Here is a 19,558-nt window from a genome sequence, read left to right as displayed (position 1 = left end):
GGTGTTTCCCAATGGTTTTTGAGCCTTGGCTCATCTTTTTGACGCTCACTTGTTTCTGCTGCGTAGACTGGATGCATCCTACTGTTTTCTATTAGAGGCACTGGTCTTTCTGTCCTTTCTGTCTTAATAAATCCCCTCTATTAAAATATTTTACTTTAATTACTATACTTTGCAGTTCTAAAAGTTTTCAATTTTTTCTGCTTTACTGAAAATTTATCACATTACCTTTTCTATTCAATATTTTGCTCTATAGCTTCCTTGGTCCTGTTTGCTAGGATGCCTGAGAGTTGTACCTTGCCATGGACCCTGTGGAGACTGGCAAAAATCATCAAACTCTTCTTTTGGTCATGCTGATTCTGGCTTTCTCTTTCTGTAGACTTCTGAGATGTTACCTGGGCTGCCAGTATGAGTTTTTAGGAGATATGTCTCACTTCTTGGTGATGAAGGATTTCCAGGGTAAGAGAGTGCGCTTGGAAGGGTCATTCCTCATGGCCATGCATTGGCCTTGAGGGACCATTGCAATGGGCTCACAGAGATACCATGGTCTGTGCATTTGCTTATGAATGCTGTTCACCCTGAGCCCTTCTAGACTAAAGTCCCTGTGAGTGTTTACCCTGGTGTATTTTCTCACTGTGGGGCACCTCACTATGGGCCTGATGCAGGGTGAGACCAACATGGCATGCTTTCACCAGCTGATCCTTGGTCTGTGGGTCTTCTGGGCTGGCTGGTTGAACTAAATGTTCACTCACTGCTGCCAATCCTTGTGGACAAGGAAATGATACAGGATCCCACTATTCCATGTTGGCCCACAGCTGCCTCCTGTGTAGGACATTTAACACTTTCTTAAATCATGGCTGCTTTGACATGATTGCCAGACAATTCTAATATTTAGGTGTTACTATCTGTTGATTGACTTGTTCATTTAATCTGAGAGCTTTCTAGTTCTTTGACAATGCATTTTCTTTTCTTTTTTTTATTAACTTGAGTATTTCTTATACACATTTCAAGTGTTATTCCCTTTCCCGGTTTCCGGGCAAACATCCCCCTCCCCCCTCCCCTTCCTTATGGGTGTTCCCCTCCCAACCCTCCCCCCATTGCCGCCCTCCCCCATAGTCTAGTTCACTGGGGGTTCAGTCTTAGCAGGACCCAGGGCTTCCCCTTCCACTGGTGCTCTTACTAGGATATTCATTGCTCCCTATGGGGTCAGAGTCCAGGGTCAGTCCATGTATAGTCTTTAGGTAGTGGCTTAGTCCCTGGAAGCTCTGGTTGCTTGACATTGTTGTACTTTTGGGGTCTCGAGCCCCTTCAAGCTCTTCCAGTTCTTTCTCTGATTCCTTCAACGGGGGACCTATTCTCAGTTCAGTGGTTTGCTGCTGGCATTCGCCTCTGTATTTGCTGTATTCTGGCTGTGTCTCTCAGGAGCGATCTACATCCGGCTCCTGTCGGTCTGCACTTCTTTGCTTCATCCATCTTGTCTAATTGGGTGGCTGTATATGTATGGGCCACATGTGGGGCAGGCTCTGAATGGGTGTTCCTTCAGTCTCTGTTTTAATCTTTGCGTCTCCCTTCCCTGCCAAGGGTATTCTTTTTCCTCATTTAAAGAAGGAGTGAAGCATTCACATTTTGATCATCCGTCTTGAGTTTCGTTTGTTCTAGGGATCTAGGGTAATTCAAGCATTTGGACTAATAGCCACTTATCAATGAGTGCATACCATGTATGTCTTTCTGTGATTGGGTTAGCTCACTCAGGATGATATTTTCCAGTTCCAACCATTTGCCTACGAATTTCATAAACTCGTTGTTTTTGATAGCTGAGTAATATTCCATTGTGTAGATGTACCACATTTTCTGTATCCATTCCTCTGTTGAAGGGCATCTGGGTTCTTTCCAGTTTCTGGCTATTATAAATAAGGCTGCGATGAACATAGTGGAGCACGTGTCTCTTTTGTATGTTGAGGAATCTTTTGGGTATATGCCCAAGAGAGGTATAGCTGGATCCTCAGGCAGTTCAATGTCCAATTTTTTGAGGAACCTCCAGACTGATTTCCAGAATGGTTTTACCAGTCTGCAATCCCACCAACAATGGAGGAGTGTTCCTCTTTCTCCACATCCTCGCCAGCATCTGCTGTCACCTGAGTTTTTGATCTTAGCCATTCTCACTGGTGTGAGGTGAAATCTCAGGGTTGTTTTGATTTGCATTTCCCTTATGACTAAAGATGTTGAACATTTCTTTAGGTGTTTCTCAGCCATTCGGCATTCCTCAGCTGTGAATTCTTTGTTTAGCTCTGAACCCCATTTTTTAATAGGGTTATTTGTTTCCCTGCGGTCTAACTTCTTGAGTTCTTTGTATATTGACAATGCATTTTCAAAGAATGCATTAACCTGGATATCTTGGTACTATCTTATGACAAAACCTGCATTGGCCAAATCCTTGTGTAGCAGGGAAGGACGGTACTCTTTTACTGCTAGATGGATTTAGCAGTTCAGCTGCCCAGCTTGTGACAAGATCATTGTTCTTGCTGGGTGAACAGTTCTCACTCCCAGAATGGTTCTCACTGACATTCAAGTGGAAATGACCTGTTGTCAATGGGTAGTGGTCCTGTGGGTACCCTATGATATCACTTCAGTGAGAGTGGGAGGATGCCCCAACATGGGACAGCACAGCCAGAGAGACAGTTATTGACTGGCAGGGTAAAGGTCCTAGGCCTCTCCCTGGCCTTTTCTGACACTTCTGGGATGGGAGAGTGATGTTCAGAGCCTCAATTACAACCATGAGAGAGTGGGACTCAAGTTTACATGTGGCTTTTGTTTGAATCACTTGGGAGGGCACTACCATACCTTTTCTTTTCCAGTGTCTACTTGAAGTCAGAGTGGTTATTGTAGAATGGGTTGTCTTGTCTAAGGCTATCAATTTCCTGGTCCTTATGCTGAGGAGAACAAACTGCTCTTGGGCCATGTTTGTCTGGGTGTACTGGTTTCCTAGGTTGTATTTAGGATGAGTTTTGCCTGTGTCTATTGGTGTTCCTTGACTGTTTGCATCTTTAGCTCCTGGGGAAAGATGCAGATGAGAGAAAGCTGGGGAAGTCACAGCAGTATTGTGAGTTCTCTTGGCTAAGTCTACTTTTCCCTACCTGCGGGTGTCTTCTTACATTTGTGTTAGTTGTTCGTAAAGGAGAGACAATGGAAACGGGTCCTACTCCATCCTTTTAGACTTGGAAGTCTCTGATCTGTTGATGCACAACAAAGAGTACAGTTATCTCTAGAGGAATGATGTCATTGAGCAGCCTCTGGATACAGAGAGAAGAGTAAGAAGGACATTTTACCCTTATTATGAAAAAAATTTACCTTGAAAACCCCTGGAAAAATCCTATAATCATGTCTTAAGAACCACTGCCCTGGATCAGAAAACGCTCATGTTGACAATATGGAAAAAAATGAATATTTTTCTTATTTTGAGATTTGTTTTTATTTATGTGTATGTATGCATATGTATGTGCAGATGTCTATGGAGGCCAAGAGCATAGGATCTCCTGGAGCTGAGGGTTACAGGTAAGCCATTTTCTGTGGGTGCTGGCAACTCACCTTTGGTCCTTTGGAAGAGCAGCAAGTATTCTTAACCACTGAATCATCTCTCAAGCCTCTGACAATATGTATTTTTAAAACATTTTTGGTTGTGTGCCTATTTTTCTAGTGCTGAGATACAGCAGTGTAGAATCAAGAGCCAGGCCCTTATGAGCTTCAATTTTTTGACTCAGTTGACTTGGCAAATGATTGAAGTTGTAAGTTTCTCTTGGCAAGGGCCAAGTCCTTGCATTCATTTCTCAGGATTTGTCTCAGTTTGGTGTCTTTGTTTATCTTAAACAAGGTATTACAACCATTGGTGTTGAAAAAGTGGCGTTGAGAACAGTGGAATGATGTGATCAGGCAGGTGTCACTGCATAGTTGCTAGACTAGACAGAATGATTCAGCAGGCCCTCTCTCTCCTTCCCTCTCCACTCCTTCCATCTTTCCGTCTTTCTCCTCCTCTCTTTCCCTCCTCCACTTCTCTGTCTTTCCTTCTCTTTTCTTCTTTCCCTGTTCCAGTTTGAATTATAAACTGATCACTTTTCTAATTCTTACCTTCCAATTTGTGTATATTTTACATAAGTTTACAAAGTGCACACACATCTCTAGAATAGATTTATATATCTATATCTATATATCTATATCTATATCTATCTATATATATATATATCTCCAAGTATTTTCTACGTTTGGGCTCTATAAAGGATGACAATGCTAGCTAGTACATGGAGTAGGAATTGGAATTACTTTTCTTTTTGGATTTGTTTGTTTAGAGACAGGGTCTCTCTAGTTAGAATTGCTTGTCCTATAACTCACTGTGTAGACCAGGCTGGCTTCAAACTCGGAAATCTGTCTGCCTCTGCCTCCTAAGTGCTGGGAGTAGAGGCACGCACCAACACCCAGCTAGAACCAGAATGTTTTAATGTTGTGCTGTATTGAAATGCTGGTGAGGTATGTGTGCCATAGAGCCAGAGATCCCTATCCATTCCAGCTTTTATTTGAACAGTTTCTTTGTGCAATTCTAATGCATTCGTGATGGTCTGGCTTTGAAAACTTTTCCACCCTGTCTCCATACCCAGTATGAACTTTCATAATTGAACTTTCTTGAGATCTTAAGGGCAACCTAATGTTCGTGACCAAAATATCCTGACTATGGCTATAGTCTGAGAACCCCCTTTTTTCCTTGGCAGGGAACATTGTAAAAGGCAAGGCAAAATAAACATAAAATTCAAAACTTTGCTTTAATTAAAATAAACTCTTTGGGCAGGCATATGACTGGTGCACTAATAGCCTAGGGAAGTCAGAGCTCAAAGGAAATATTATTAGCATTCTTTAGACTCTAAGTAATAGCAACAAACCAATATTGTTCAACTTACAGTTTTGGAAGATTAGTACAATACAGTTAATAAAGACTGAAAGACAGTAACAGATAGATGAGAGCTGGGGGGTAAAATGATTCATTTATTTGCGGGGTAGGAAACTGCTTTTCTATGTCTTGGTTATTTTTAAAACACTTGGTGCCACTTGCTGCAAATGAAAAATTTAATGGTTAACGATGGAAATCACTGTGAGGGGATGAGCCTGCTAGTGACATCCTTTTAGTCAGTAAACATGCTTCCTTGTTGGTCCCAGAGAGCCAGGAACGAGGCATTATATTATAATAGAGGCCCATGGTCCTAATCAAAGGTCACTGGTTGCCTCTTATTCTTCAGTGTCAGATTTGTCTGTTTGGTCAGGGGTGGCCCTGGAATGATGGTGATGAAGACTGTACTAGGCTGTTTCTTTTGGAACTTGAAAGGCTTTGGAGCCTGGTTGCTGACAGCATGTGAACCCTGAAGAAAGTGCAAGCTGTGTAATGTCTTAAAGAAACTTTCAAGCAGCATCTTCCTTTTGTGTCCTTTGAGAGAGTCCTAGTCAGTACTAAGGTGCATGTGAGAAGGTGTTTTATTGATTAAAGGAGATTTTTTTCTTCTCGCAAACACTCATGGAGACAGTGTTCCTATTACTTCCCTCTCGGTGCCTGCTTTTACACAGAAGTTCATTAACATGTGGATATGCAGTGATTGAAGTCAGACCGCTTTTCACAGTGGAGCTGTCTTGATATAATGAGCTCTTCTTTAATGTTCAAAAATTGTTGTTACTTTCTAAAAGGGGTTGTTTGTGAATTTCATTAAATTTAATCTCCTCTTCAAACAATTTCAGCATTGTTCAGTTTACTACAATTAAAATGCTTTCTGATGCTAAAAAAGCCACTTTTTACAGATGTATCACAAATGCAAGCACTGTGAGAAGGCTTTGTGTTTCACTCTGAAGGAAAGGCTGCTATTTAGCTGAGAACTCTTGGTGTTAGATCAGGAGAGGCACACACAGCGGCAGGCTCCTTTGCTCACAAGGTTAGCTTTCACAACGCCTTGCTTCCTTCAGTTCCTGGACTTATATCTTTGCATAATCACAGCTGAAATGCAGGGCCTTGCCTTCTCAGTTGACCAGAGTGCAGCCCTTCACCCTGAAGGTTGGAAATCTGGAGCTTCTGCTGTGAACAAAAATTCCCAAAGGGATTCGTGAGAAATTCCTAGGAGCAGAGCACTGCTTACAAGACCTAGTGGGCAGCTTCACTGAAGACACTCATCTTTCCTGCTCAGTAGGACATGAAAGGCATGGGAGCAATCCCCCATCTCTTGAAGATAAAGAGACAGGTAGTCTTTCTGGAGAGTGTTGTGCAGGAGAAAGATCAAAACGTTTTCATGTGCTAGAAAATAGCTTTTCCAGAGACCACCAGGGCAGTTGGTTGTTTCGCCAGCAATGGTAGTTTATAGAGCTTTCTGTGCTGTACTCCCGACCTGGGGAGTCAGCTCGATGCATCTTTTTGCTTCAGTTCCCAAGGTCATGAACTTCATCCCTGAATGTCTGGTGAAGTGAACAGGACTCACATGTTCTTGATAATTAGAAAACACGTGTCAAAAAAGTATTTAAGACATTGGGTTTTTGAAATAGTGCTTTGAGTTGTTAAGGGCAGAGCCAGTATGTGAAATGTGCGGGGTCTTGAGTTGGTGGAGCTCAAGCCTGCCTTTATCACCAAGCCGGCCTTTGTAAGTCATTGTGATGTAGCTCTGTAACAAAAGGGCTGTGGGGTCTCTCTGTTACCTCAAGTACAATGATGGTACTTAGGTCTGAAAAAGGAGCAATTCTTGTGCTACATGAGACAGGAAAGATTTCCATGGCTTTGTAAGACCTAACTATGATAACATTACTGATATTACTGTTTATTTATAACTAATAAATAAGGCAGTTGCCAGCGTTATAATTTGTAATCATAAAGGTAAGATTTCAAGTGAGAAATGAGGGTATTTGTGTTAGTCACCTAAGAAAATTATAAAAAAGCAAAGTAATTATAGAATGATGAGGGGATGGAACTTTGTTTAGATTAACTTCCATGTGGAGATTGCCAGCTTCACAATGGAAATTGTTAAGGTGGAACCAGTAAGAACATTCTACGGGTGGTATATAGTCAAGGAAAGATTTGGGTGCGAAATGGGTTTGCTGGAGGTCTCTCATGAGGAATATATTAAGGGAACAATTCAGGTTGTAAAGTAGGCAGAAAAAGTTACAGAGGTAAAATGGAAAGGGACAGGTGAAGAAATCTGTCACATGCAGTTCATATACTAAATTAAAAGATTCCTAGTTCTGTCTGCCTGTCCTCACACTTCATGTGGGCATACACAAACTATGTTCAGGGCACTTCGACATCTTCAATAACATTTTCCAGTAAATAGGGGAAGTTGAGATGGAGATTTGAAATTTTATGTAAAAGACAGATGTGTTTATGAGTTCTGTTCAAGGCACTGAATATGGCTAAAGAGAAGCACCACACTTGGAACACATTCAAATTGACAGTGAAAATGAAAAATCAAATGTGGCAGTCAAGTCATAGTGTGTACAAATAATGAACAGCCAGAGAGTAAAGCCAGCAAATATTGTTGTGAGTCTACCTATAATCATATCAGTAGTCATAGCTGAGACCTTTGGATTATTTATTGGCACAAAATCAAATTTGTGTGCATTCTATGTTTTATCAATTAAATTTCCATGTTTTTTAAAAATAAAAATAATCCTGAGGAACAAGTAAATGTTATCACCAAGTGTTTACAAGTAAATTTGTGATTAGAATAAGATGTTTTTATCTTCTGAAAGCCATCTTACATGACCTCATACTGGGTACTTTATTTGACTGGATCATTAAATGTTTTAATGTACACAGAGAAGGTTGTAGAGACGTGTATAGGTTAAAAATATTTGTTTTTCAGGCCAATTCTCTGCGTAATCGTGTGGTTGTATTCGAATAACTCATAGAAAGAAGGGTTTTAGGCTGTGCTTTAATTGCATTTGGAAGTTGGGATGACAGGCACAGTGGAGTCAGGCATGGTCACATATGCTGCCATCGCAGCACTTGGGAGGGGGAAGCAGGAGGCTGGAGGAGTTGAAGGCCATCCTTATCTATGTAATGAGTTTGAGGCCAGCCTGGGGAACCTGAGATCTTGTCTCAAAACAGATAGACAACAAACCAAACAAGATCCAGCAGAGTAATTTTGTTTTAGTGAGAGAAAAAGTATGAATTGTGTGGCTAGGAGAGAATGGTGAGCCACCACACAGTAACAGCCTTCACTTCATTGACTCTTAATTTGGGGACCTGTGTATCAGTGGTTTTAATTTGTTTTCTTCCTTGCTTTCAGGCTATAATGAATTTTTGATAATTATCTTGATTATCTGAGTCATGTTCCCAGTCACTTTGACTATTTGAACTGTCACTAAGGGATCAGTGTCTGTATGTTCAGCCAAGGGTCTTTTGTTGCATATGTGAGCTAGAAGGTAATAAGCTAGAAATGAGAGCTGTGGTTTCTTAACCACTGAGCCATCTCCCCAGCCCCACAGCCGTGATTTGTTATACAACTTCACTTTGAATCAAATGCAGGAAAACTTTATTACATAGATAATGGAGATGTGAGAATCCACACATTCTACTGCCAACTTCTCAGCCATCTTATCTAGGTCAGGATTATGGGAACTATTTATATTAAACACATCTGGATGTAAAACTATGGGAGTGTCACTAAATCATGGCAAATATGAATGTATTCATAATTTTACCTAAGTAGTCAAAGGTACCTGGTTAAAGAATTTCTGTTTAATAATATTTCTATTTTAAAAAGTGATTTAACATTCTGGTAGTCAAAATTCTTTGGTAAAAATTTTTATGTGCTTAAAACTATATGTAATAATAATGATGACAGTATATTTTATTTGAGAAGCACATGCTTAAATTACATATCACACCTGAGAAAAAATGATTTGAAAAAGAAATAATTATAGCTATCTTGGTAGATGATCAGCTAATTAGTGGTAATTTAGATTAAATGCACACACTGAAAGCTGTAATAAGTTTTCATAGCATTGTCAAGTTTTTAAGGTGCAAGTTAAAACATTCTTTTCTTTCAGATTGTTGAATTTTGCTATTGATACTATAAATTCCATTTGCTTGTTTGTTTGTTTTTTGACTGTTTATTTTTGGTTGTGAAATTTTCAATTTGTCCCAACAGCTTGTGATTTAAATGAAGATATCCTCCATTTGTAGACATTTCTCTATGAGGCACTCATAGGAGTAATCCTGTATATATAGTTTTTTTGTGTGTGTGCAAATCAAGTGACATTCAATGCAGATACTATGGCAAGAGAAATCAAAATAGCCACCTAATTGTAATTACTACCCCCCCCATCATTATATCACTACGTGCACAACAACTGGTTTCTAAAGTGAGAGCTCAACTGCGGAGTTTTGGCAGGTACAAAGGGTTCTTTTCTTTTCTCTTCTCCGTCTGCATTTGTATTTCCATTCCATGTAGGGCTTTTTGGAAAGTTCAATCTGACCTCTCTTTTGAAAGATTTCATTTTAATTCTAGTAGCTTACAGGAAATGATTATTTTGTGTCTTCTGAAATTGTCAACATTTATGGTATAGTTAGGTTGTTAAGGGAATAAGGACAGTTTTAGGTAATTGAGGGAAATCATTATCAAGGGTTGGGCCAGATAACATATAATCAGCTGTCACAGTTAGTGTGTATTGGGTAAAATCAAACATATGCCTGTGAGCGCAGGGGTGATGCCTGCTTTACTGCTCTGACTCAATGCGTGACGTGGGGTACACATTTGGTGGTGGCTGAAAGAGAAGGGAACTCAATGGGAAGGAAGAGAGCACTCAGTCCTAAATTCTATGCCAAACTCTTGCAGTGATTTTCATCTAATTGCGGTTCCCCTAGGTTGTAAAACATCAGGAGAATCGTTCTTCCTCTGAGCAAGAACATGACAGAAGGTTGAGAGATCTCATTTCAAAGGGTTGTAGGCACTTTATCTGCTTTACTCTTTTCTGTGTGTTTACTTTTACTGGTTAGTGTTGAAAATAACAAAAGTTATATGTAACATTGCAAGGAAAGCTTTGATGACAAGTATGAACATTTTAAAAGCCAAAAGGCATTTATTAGCCCATTGACTGAGAGTCATATATTATTTACCTTGTAGATAGAAGGCTTTTGATGATAGTGGCAAAGGGCTTGAAAAACAAAGCTCGTAAGTCAGAAATGAAACTCACCTATCTTGCCATTATGAATTTATTTTTATTTTAATGTTTTTCCTGGGATTTCTGTTGCTGTGACAAAATTACCTGAAAGACCCGGCTTATGATGAGAAAGACGTGGTTCACAGTTTTAGAGAGTTCAGTCCATAGTCACTTGGCCCTATTCTTTAGGGTCTGCAAAGTAGAAAAATCATGGTGGGGAATATTCAGGAAAGCAAAGTGCTAGCTCATGGCAGCTGGGAAGCTGAGAGCCAGAGCCACTGACCCAAGCCTCCACAAAAAAATGTGTCCCTTTGTGACATGACTTGTTTCAGTAGACAAACTTTTTTTTTTTTTTTGGTTCTTTTTTTTCGGAGCTGGGGACCAAACCCAGGGCCTTGCGCTTCCTAGGCAAGGGCTCTACCACTGAGCTAAATCCCCAGCCCCCAGTAGACAAACTCTTTAGTCTTACTGACTCCCAATAACAACATAATCTCCCCACCAAGCCTCAACACATGGCCTTCAGGGAACATTTTAGAGCCAGATCAAACCAGGGGCAAATCCATGCTATATGTTCCTGGAGTCTGTACCTCTTTAAAAATATGATCTCAGCAGAGAGGAGTGGATGCTGGGTAGTTATGAATTGCTGTTGGGTCAGGTAGAGTAGTCTCTAAAGGAACAGATAGAAAGAAAATATTTTTGATGATAAATTTCAGGCTTCAGGTTTAGACTTCAATCCTTTTGGTGATACTAACATTTAGTAATTATTATATTTACTATGAAATGAAGTAATTACCATTGTATGAAAATCGCCCATGTACTCATACAGTATTGCTTCTCAGAATTAAGGATTTTCATTCCCATTAAGATAGGTATTATGCAATGCTGTTTTAATTTTCCTGGTTCTCAAACTGTGTCAGAGACCTGTGATATTTACCAAATCCTGACTTACAAATGTCAGCCCAGAGAAAGGCTGTGATTACTTATGGCACAGGGGTCTCATTGTAACCTTTCAGATCTTCATTTATAACTTTCAGGAATATTATATGGAGCATTTAGATGCATGTGTGTGGACACACATGCCCCAAACCTCTGCCATGCTAAAAGAGCTAAGCAGGGGGTAGCAATGCTTTGTGAATAAATGCCTAGAAAAAGCGTTTTCATTTCTGCTGTCTCTACATGTTGTTTGGTGCATCAATGCTTAGTTTATTTGACTCTAACATTTCTTATAGGGTAGGTTTACTGATGAAGAACTATCTGTCAACTTTTATCTGTGTGAACAAACGCTTGGGTTTTGCCTTTGTGTTAGAAAGATATTTTCTTTAGGCTTAGAAAGTCATCCACTTTTTTGTATGTTAATGATGTTGACTCATGGTCTTTGGACTCACATAGCTTCTAATGCAAAGTCTGCTGTCATCATTTCTGAAGTGTGTTATATGCATTAATTAGCTTTTCTCGTGGTTAGTTTTAAGGCATTTATTCTCCTATTTTTGGGGCAGTAGCTTGATTATGATATTTTTGTGTTCTCTTCAAGTGATTCCACTTGTTAATTCTTCTTGCGCTTTTTTTGAGGTCCCCAGACTTGTGAATTTATAGTTTTATCCACATTTGTAAAGCTTTGGGTAGATTCTTCATTTGATTTCTCCTTTCTCTTGAGATTGCCATGTATGTTAGATTGTTTGATGCCCTGTTAATTTTCTTCTTCTTTTCCTCTGTGCTTCATCTTGAATAGTTGCATTGCTACCTCATCAGGTTCTATTGTTGGTACAGCGGATGTGCTTCCACTCTGGCCATTATTTTCTTTTTTGCTTTACAAGTTATTTTTGTACCTTCCATTTTTCATTTCAACAAGTTTGTATTTTTGAACACTTGGCATTTTACATATCTATGTACCATACTTACCTGTTAAATCTGTTGTTTTTAATTTCTGGGTGACTTACTTTTCCCTGGTCATAGGTCATAATTTTCTGCTTCTTTGTAAGCCTAAGCATGCATGCATATACATATATATAAAATCAGTTTTAATATTTTACTACTCATATCATATTGGTTTGTTATCAATTTACAAGTCCATAATTCAGCAGAGGAGAGGAACACAACTTTGTATTTTCATTATCTTCCTGTGCCATTATCCTCTGTTTGACTCTCAGTGGTGCTCCCTGCACATTTTATCTGTCTCCTGAGTATTCTTAACATCAGTTTATGCTTGATCGTATGCGTGAATCCTTCTGGTAGAACAGTGCTTTGGCACATGATGGGTCCATTTCACAAGTCTCCAAAACAACTGTCACTCTTTGTTAAGTAAGCAGGCACTAGTCTTCAGCACACAGCTCAAGGGTACAGCAGCCTGGATGTATCTGCTTTCTCAGGAGTCCTTGCCCTGCCTGTCTGTCTGAAGCTTTTGTATAATTTAAATAGACACTGTCCAGTTCTTAGATTTGAACATATATTTCTAACCCTTTTTAATGTTTTCTGATACTTTTTTATTATATCTTTAGGAATGATCCTCAATCACCACTTTTCTTTATTTCTCTACAATCTTCAATACTGCACAATGTGGTAGATTTTTCACTGTTCACTTCTGTATTTTCTGGTATCCTTGCCATGCCTGTTTCTTTAATTACATTGCTAAAATCTAAATATGGAGTTAAGAATGTTCCCATTAAGAGTTGAGAACCAAGTAAGTATATTATGTCCTGCACTGGCTATCCTTGACAAGCCCTCTTACATGTGCACTAGAAATGTTCCCTCCACATGCCCTGCTCTAATTTGAAAAGTCTCTCCCCCAACACACATACTTCTTAATAATTCAATGGAAAAGGCATCTTTTCAAATGGAGAGCTTTCCCAGTTGTGATTCAATGCCCTTTTCTACTGTACAAAACAAAATTAATTTTGTACTTTTGGGAATAATATATACAAAAATTCTATTCTACTTGGATCAACTTGTTCACTTTCTGATGTTTCCATAAAGAAGACTCAGGGATGCTGAGTTGGAGGACTTAGCTACTCAGAACAGGTGAGACTCTGGGACTGCAGATGTATTCAGGTGTAAGACATGGATACTTTGTGCATGAGCAGCACAAGAGACTCCATGCCCCCAAAATGAAGACAATATCTCCATTTGTGCAGGCAAATTGGCTTCACCGGGTCAAGAGTATAACATCATAACCGTTCTTGTGGCTTCTGTAATGTAGGACAACTTCATCAGTTCCCTGCAGGAGCCATTGGTCTTTACAAGGGAACAACCAGCATGGACATTCTTAGCCCAAACAAGATGTTAAGATGAATCCCTTTTCAATTGACACAATGCCACAAATTCTGGAAAGGCCATCTAATTAGACAGAGGAGAAAGACTTCACCCTTCATGAGACAGCAACTGTTTTCCTTTTATGAATCTCCTTAAGTGCAATAAGTGCACTGGGATCCAGAAGGTCAAATGGCCTTAGCTCAACTCATGCAAAGTATCTACCTGGTTTCCACAGCATCTGTCAGCAGGTAATGTGCTGGCTCAAGGCTAGCATTAGTGGAGGGGCTAAGTTTACTTGAATTTATCACAGGAAACTTCAGAGTGACTTCAGAGTGACTACAGAGGTTAGGTCTGTCTAAAGTAGATGGGTAGAGTTCCAAGCTGGGATGATGTCACGTGGCTGGTGATCAGTGGCAGTCAGTAGATGGATACTACAGTGTTAAGTGGGGCCATCTAACTGAATTTTAAAAAGAAATGAGATTACAGGAGTGGCTCAAGAGGTTTTTCAGTCCTTGGATGAATGAAAAGAAGCACAAAGGTGACTAATCCATTTATCAGTTGGAAATTATTAGAGTTTTGAAAACAATCTTATATTTTTAGATAAAAAGCTATGTTTAGAGAGGGCACTATAGAGTAAAAGTGGAATGGATTGGCAAATAGGAAAATGTACAAAGTCGTTTTAAAAGGTATGTTTGAATTGGCGGTGAAGTGCTAGAGGTCAAGCTGTGTGAGAGTGGAGGCCCTGAACACCAGAAGAGGTGGCTATGTACAGGAGCCACTGTTATTCACTGGTCTGTTTTTCCCAGCATTTGACTTATCACTGCAACACTAGGCTTAAGATTTATATGGGAACCATCAGCTTTTCTCTTTCTATGATTTTTGGAGTACAGCCACATTCATTTTCAGATGGTAGGTTTCTATACTTCCTCCTGTAGATGGAGAGCTTTGACTACCCGCCTCTGAAATCATCCTATTCAAATTATCTACTGGACAGTGATGAGATAGCAGCTGACTCTACAAATTCACTTCATTTGTGTCCCTAGAACTTCCAATCTCATAACAAACCTCAATCTTGATAGTTTAAGAGGCAGAACTTCAAAGATGAACAAATACCTGGTAATATATTGCATTTTATACCAGATTTCTGTTTTTCTGACCAATAGCTAAATTTTCTTCATTTATAATCATTTAAAAATAATTTAATAAGAACTGACAACTCAAAATTTGATGATCTTCCTTGTAACTCACTTCTTTGAAAGTCATACATCAGCGCTACAGAGATGGCTCAATGGGTAGAAATACCTTCAGCAAAACCTGATCCTCGAATTCCATCCTCAGGACCCACACAGGAAGAGAAATGGCTCTTGCAAGTTGTCTTGTGACCTTTACAAGAGTGCTGTGATACGTACAATATCCCTCATATAGACATGAATACATAAATAAATGTAATGTTTTAAGAGCCAAAAATCAAAGAATTAAATGGTATTTGTAATTTTAGCATCACAAGAGGCAAAAGATAATTTAAAAGTAGTGACAGTTTTAACTGTTTTTATTATCTATTATAACATCTAATTTATATGTTAAATTCATGATAAAGTTATTTACATGTGCATTATCAACATAATCATACTATTTTGGATTAGAGGATTTAGAGGCAAGTTCTGGGTTCCTATTTAACTCAGTACTTCTTACCCCCACCAAGATAGAAAAACTGTCAAATAAACAAGAGTATTCTGGGATGTAGAGATGACTCAATCAGGAAAGTACTTGCTACACATTTTGAGACCTGAGTTTGAATCCCCAGCACATATGCGAAAAGTAGGCTATGGTAGTGCCTGTCTGTGAGCTCAGCACTGGAGTGGTGGGCACAAGGAGGATCCCTGGAGCTTGTTAACCTGGCAACCTTAGTATCTCAGTGAGCATTAGGTTTAACGAGAGACCTTATCATAAAGCGAAGTTGTAGGGCCACTGAGATAGTCAGGTGGTAAAAACACTTGCTTTTCAAGTCCGATGACTTGAGTTCAATTTCAAAGTTGTCTTCTGACATGCACGCACGCATGCATGCACACACACACACACACACACACACACACACACACACACACACACACGAGAGAGAGAGAGAGAAAGAGAGAGAGACAGAGAGAGACAGAGAAAGAGACAGAGAGAGACAGAGAGAGAGAAGGAGAGACATACACAGAGAGAGAGACAGAGAGAGAGGAGAGAGAGACAAGAGAGAATGAATATGAAAATTCTTACAATCAATAAATGACTTTAGCAAGCTCATAGATTGCAAAGTTACTATGCTGAAAAAGAGAAAAGGTTTTCTGATCTTCAAAAGCAATAAGCAATCTTGTTCTTCCTCTGGCCTTGCCTGTGTTTGAATACATTATGTGAACGGTGCTGTGCAAACATTCATCTTTTGTTTCTAGCTTGCTTGCTTTTCTGCATTTTTCCTTAGCCCGTCTATGCTGTACCATGTAAGAGCTTTTATTTTTGTGAATGAATAGTGTTCCGTTGCACAGCAGTGCCTTAGTTTTGGTTGTCCAGTCCCCTGTTGATGGAGATGGGCTGTGGCTACCTTTGGGTTGCTATGAACAGAGCTGTGACGAGTGTCCACATGGAAGTCCTTCCTAGCACCTGTGTTTGATTTGCTGGATCTGGTGATTTGTTCTTAACCTTTTGCAGAAGTGTGAAATTGTTTTCCACAGTGGATGTGTTTTAAGATTCACGCAAGCAATATACAGATGCTGTGGATTTCTCTCCTGGGGACTCAGTGGTCCCTTGCTGTGGTTCTGACTTCTATTTTCCTACTACACAGTGAAATTTCCTAATGCACTCAACTCCTCATGTGCTTCTTGGCTATTCGTATATTTTCTTTGGAAATGACTGGCCTCTTCAGTAATTACAATTTAAGAAAATATTTTTAGTGTTGGGTAGTGAGGAGTTCTTTTGTATTTGGGACATTAAATATCCCAAACATAAATAACACTGTTTTGCTAAGGTTTTCTACTTTCTGTGGGTTTTCTTTTCAAGTTATGTAGTGTTCTTTGATATAAAAAGTTCCAGAATGTGGTTGCTGGGTGGCTCTCATCACTCTCGTAGAAAGGTAACACAAGAGGACTTAGTCATTCTTGCAGAGGACCTGAGTTCACTTCCCAGGATCTGTGCCTAGTGTTTTGGAACTCTCATCAAGGGACTGAAGGCTTCTGTGTTTCTGTGAGTGCCTGCACTCATAGGCACATACACATACAGATACATAATTAAAAATATTAAAACTTTTTAAGATGTTTTAAAATTTGAAGAAGTCCAATACATATTTTTCTTTAGTTACTTGTGTTTTGTGTATTATCTTTAAAAATTATCATTATTGTAGCATGTATATGTACATGTTTGTGTCTGTATATGTATTATATGTGTGTGTATATTTATATGCATATGTATATATTTGTGTCTGTATGTGTGTATATATGATGTGTGTGTTTTTGTGTGTGTTTGTGTGTGTGTGTGTGTGTATGCTCACGTGATACCACATGCATGTGAAGGTCAGAAAACAACCTAGTTGTGTCAGTTTTCTGTTTCCATCTTTGTGTTAGTTCTAGGAACTGAATTCAGATCAGCCGGCTTGTGTGGCAAGAGTTTCACTGCTGAGCTCCCTCACCAGCCCCTTTGGTGCTGTATCTAAGAACCAATTGCAAAGTCCACAGTCGTGAAGACATGCCCCTAGGCTTTCACCCAAGGACTCTGCACTTAATTCATAGGTTAAAGACTCTATATCTTACAATAGCTTCTCTTGCACATGATGTGACGTGAGGATTTGCACGTGTATATCTAGTTTCCGTTCATTTTGTTGAAAAGACCACCTCTCCTCATTGAACTCCTTGGAGCTCATCCCCCTGTGGATGTCTGCACATGCTTCTGAGCTCTTTCTTCTGTTCCATTGGTTTTATTCATTCTTAGGCCAGCACTGCAAGTGATTACTGTGCCTTTCTGGTAAACTGGAAACTGTTAGTGTTCTAGTGCAGACCCTTTTCAAGATAGCTTACGGTCCTCGGCAATTTCATATAATTTTATAATCGGCCTTTCTACTTCTTCAGGAAAGGTCAGATTTATACTATATTTAAAAAAAAAGGTAACACCACAAAAATAACCATGTCTTGATAGCTAGCAGCAGGACTTGGAATGTTCTGTTGTGTGAGTTACTGCATCTGAATGGTTGGAGGAGATGGTGTTTCAATGATAGGCTTTTATTGCCAGCTTTTGTTTCTATTAAGGATAATGAAAACCCCATGTTTGGGCCTGTGAACAAAACTACTGTGACCTTGACATGATCCACCTGTTGTGCCTTCACAGTTAATGACTGTCACCTCATGTGAGGGTGATCTGGAGAGTAACATGCTGGCGAGATGGAAAATAACACATTTAAATCTCAGAAACTGAATATGGAACAGATCTTGGACAAACATAAAAAAACAAAACAAATGAAACAAACAAATAATTCTTCCCCAAACCAACACAACTTATTTAACTAAGTATTTTGAGAAATGAAGGTAATAAACGAAGGTAATAACAGCTGATTGACTCAGTGCCCTTCTCAGGGAGACTCGTGCCTTGACTCACAGTGTGCATACTATGCTCCTGCCTGGTAAGACACATACCTTCTTAATTCAGAGTTAGGCAGTTTTCACAAAGACTTCATAGCCAGTGCCTGGAGTTTACTCATTTTCTTCTGCTGCTTTTATGGGAAATTAGCATTATTTATCATTTGGGATTAAACTTGGAAATTATTGATTATTCTTCAAAAGGAAATATAAGCAGATATATCATTTGCTCTTAGAGCATAGGTTAGACTTTTGTGCTCTGGAGTTTTGTGGAAAGTAGTTTGCCAGCTAAAGACTGATATCAGTTCTTAGCTGGAGAGAAGGTTTGGCAGTTAAGAATACTTGTTGCTCTTGCAAAGGACCTAGGTTTGGTTCCCAGTATCACATGGTGGCTCACGACTCTCTGTTATTCGACTTTCAGGGGATGCTGCATCTCTTATGATTTCCTTGGGCTTCTTCTGTATAATATGGTGTAATAATGCACTCAAGCACACACACACACACACACACACACACACACACACACACACACACACACAGACGTGCCCAGAATAAATATTTATTTATTTATTTTTCTATTTTTTTTTTTTGGAGCTGGGGACCGAACCCAGGGCCTTGCACTTGCTAGGCAAGTGCTCTACCACTGAGCCAAATCTCCAACCCCTCAGAATAAATATTTAAAAAAGAATTTTATCAGTTCTGCAAATATAGTTTTTAAAAACACATTATTTTTAGATATTTTCACCTGCTTAAATTTTTTCTTTTTCTTTCTACTTCATTTAAAGAGTGTATCCATTCTTAGAGAGATCCTAATACTAATTTTAGTGAGTTAATATTTGTGGTTTTTTTTTTTTGGTGTTTTAAAGTATAAAAAACCCACCACAAAGATACTTTTGAATACACATGTAAGCCCATCATCATGGGACTCTGTGTACAGATACATGGACTTGTTTCCATTTGAGCTTAGATAAAGATGGTTCTCACTGAGCACTGTTCAGACTAATAATGCTGCAGAAGCCCCTCCCCCCTCTCTCTTGTAATTACTTGATCATTAGTGCCTTGCCTGTAACTTTGTGATGGTTTTGCCTATAGGATAAACGGTCATGGTGGTGTCCAAGCTCCAGCTGAAGGTTTCTGGGTGAAGTTTTTTTTTTTGTTTGTTTTTTGTTTTTTTTTTTGTTTTTTGTTCTTTTTTTCCGGAGCTGGGGACTGAACCCAGGGTCTTGCGCTTCCTAGGTAAGTGCTCTACCACTGAGCTAAATCCCCAACCCCTGGGTGAAGTTTTGCTAGTGTCTCATGCTCGCTCTTGAACCCATTGCTGCCAGCACCAGAGGAGCTTATTTGTAAAAAGGACAGTGCTCATTTGAGGGCCAGGAGCACAGCTTATTCAGGGAGTTTCCCATGTGGAATTCAATAAATCTCCCCTCCCCTCTACTTCTCTTCCCTCCCCTCCCCTCTTCTCCCCTCCTTTCCCTTCATCCCCTTCTTTTCTCTCCTCCCTTCTTTCCCCCTCTTCATTCTTTCCCTGCCTTCCCTCCTTC

General features: G+C 39.5%; 1 protein-coding gene across 16 annotated transcripts in view; it reads left to right on the top strand.

Annotated features, from left to right (window-relative positions):
* Positions 1-19,558, top strand: part of Sox6 (SRY-box transcription factor 6) — a 611,566-nt gene that overhangs the window by 97,144 nt on the left and 494,864 nt on the right. Inside the window, exon 1 of one of the 16 annotated variants that reach the window (XM_039106374.2) lies at positions 4,281-6,883. The exons of 14 other annotated variants lie outside the window; for them this stretch is intronic. The gene's annotated coding sequence lies outside the window, so the exon portion shown is untranslated. Of the gene's footprint in view, positions 1-4,280; positions 6,884-19,558 lie in introns of those variants that run through there. One more of the 16 variants, NM_001024751.1, reaches the window with a different exon arrangement.

This window comes from Rattus norvegicus, chromosome 1 (genome assembly GCF_036323735.1).
Source record: "Rattus norvegicus strain BN/NHsdMcwi chromosome 1, GRCr8, whole genome shotgun sequence".
In the NCBI taxonomy this organism is placed as follows: domain Eukaryota; kingdom Metazoa; phylum Chordata; class Mammalia; order Rodentia; family Muridae; genus Rattus; species Rattus norvegicus.
Note: the sequence above shows the minus strand (reverse complement) of the source record. Positions and strands in the feature narration are given on the sequence as shown.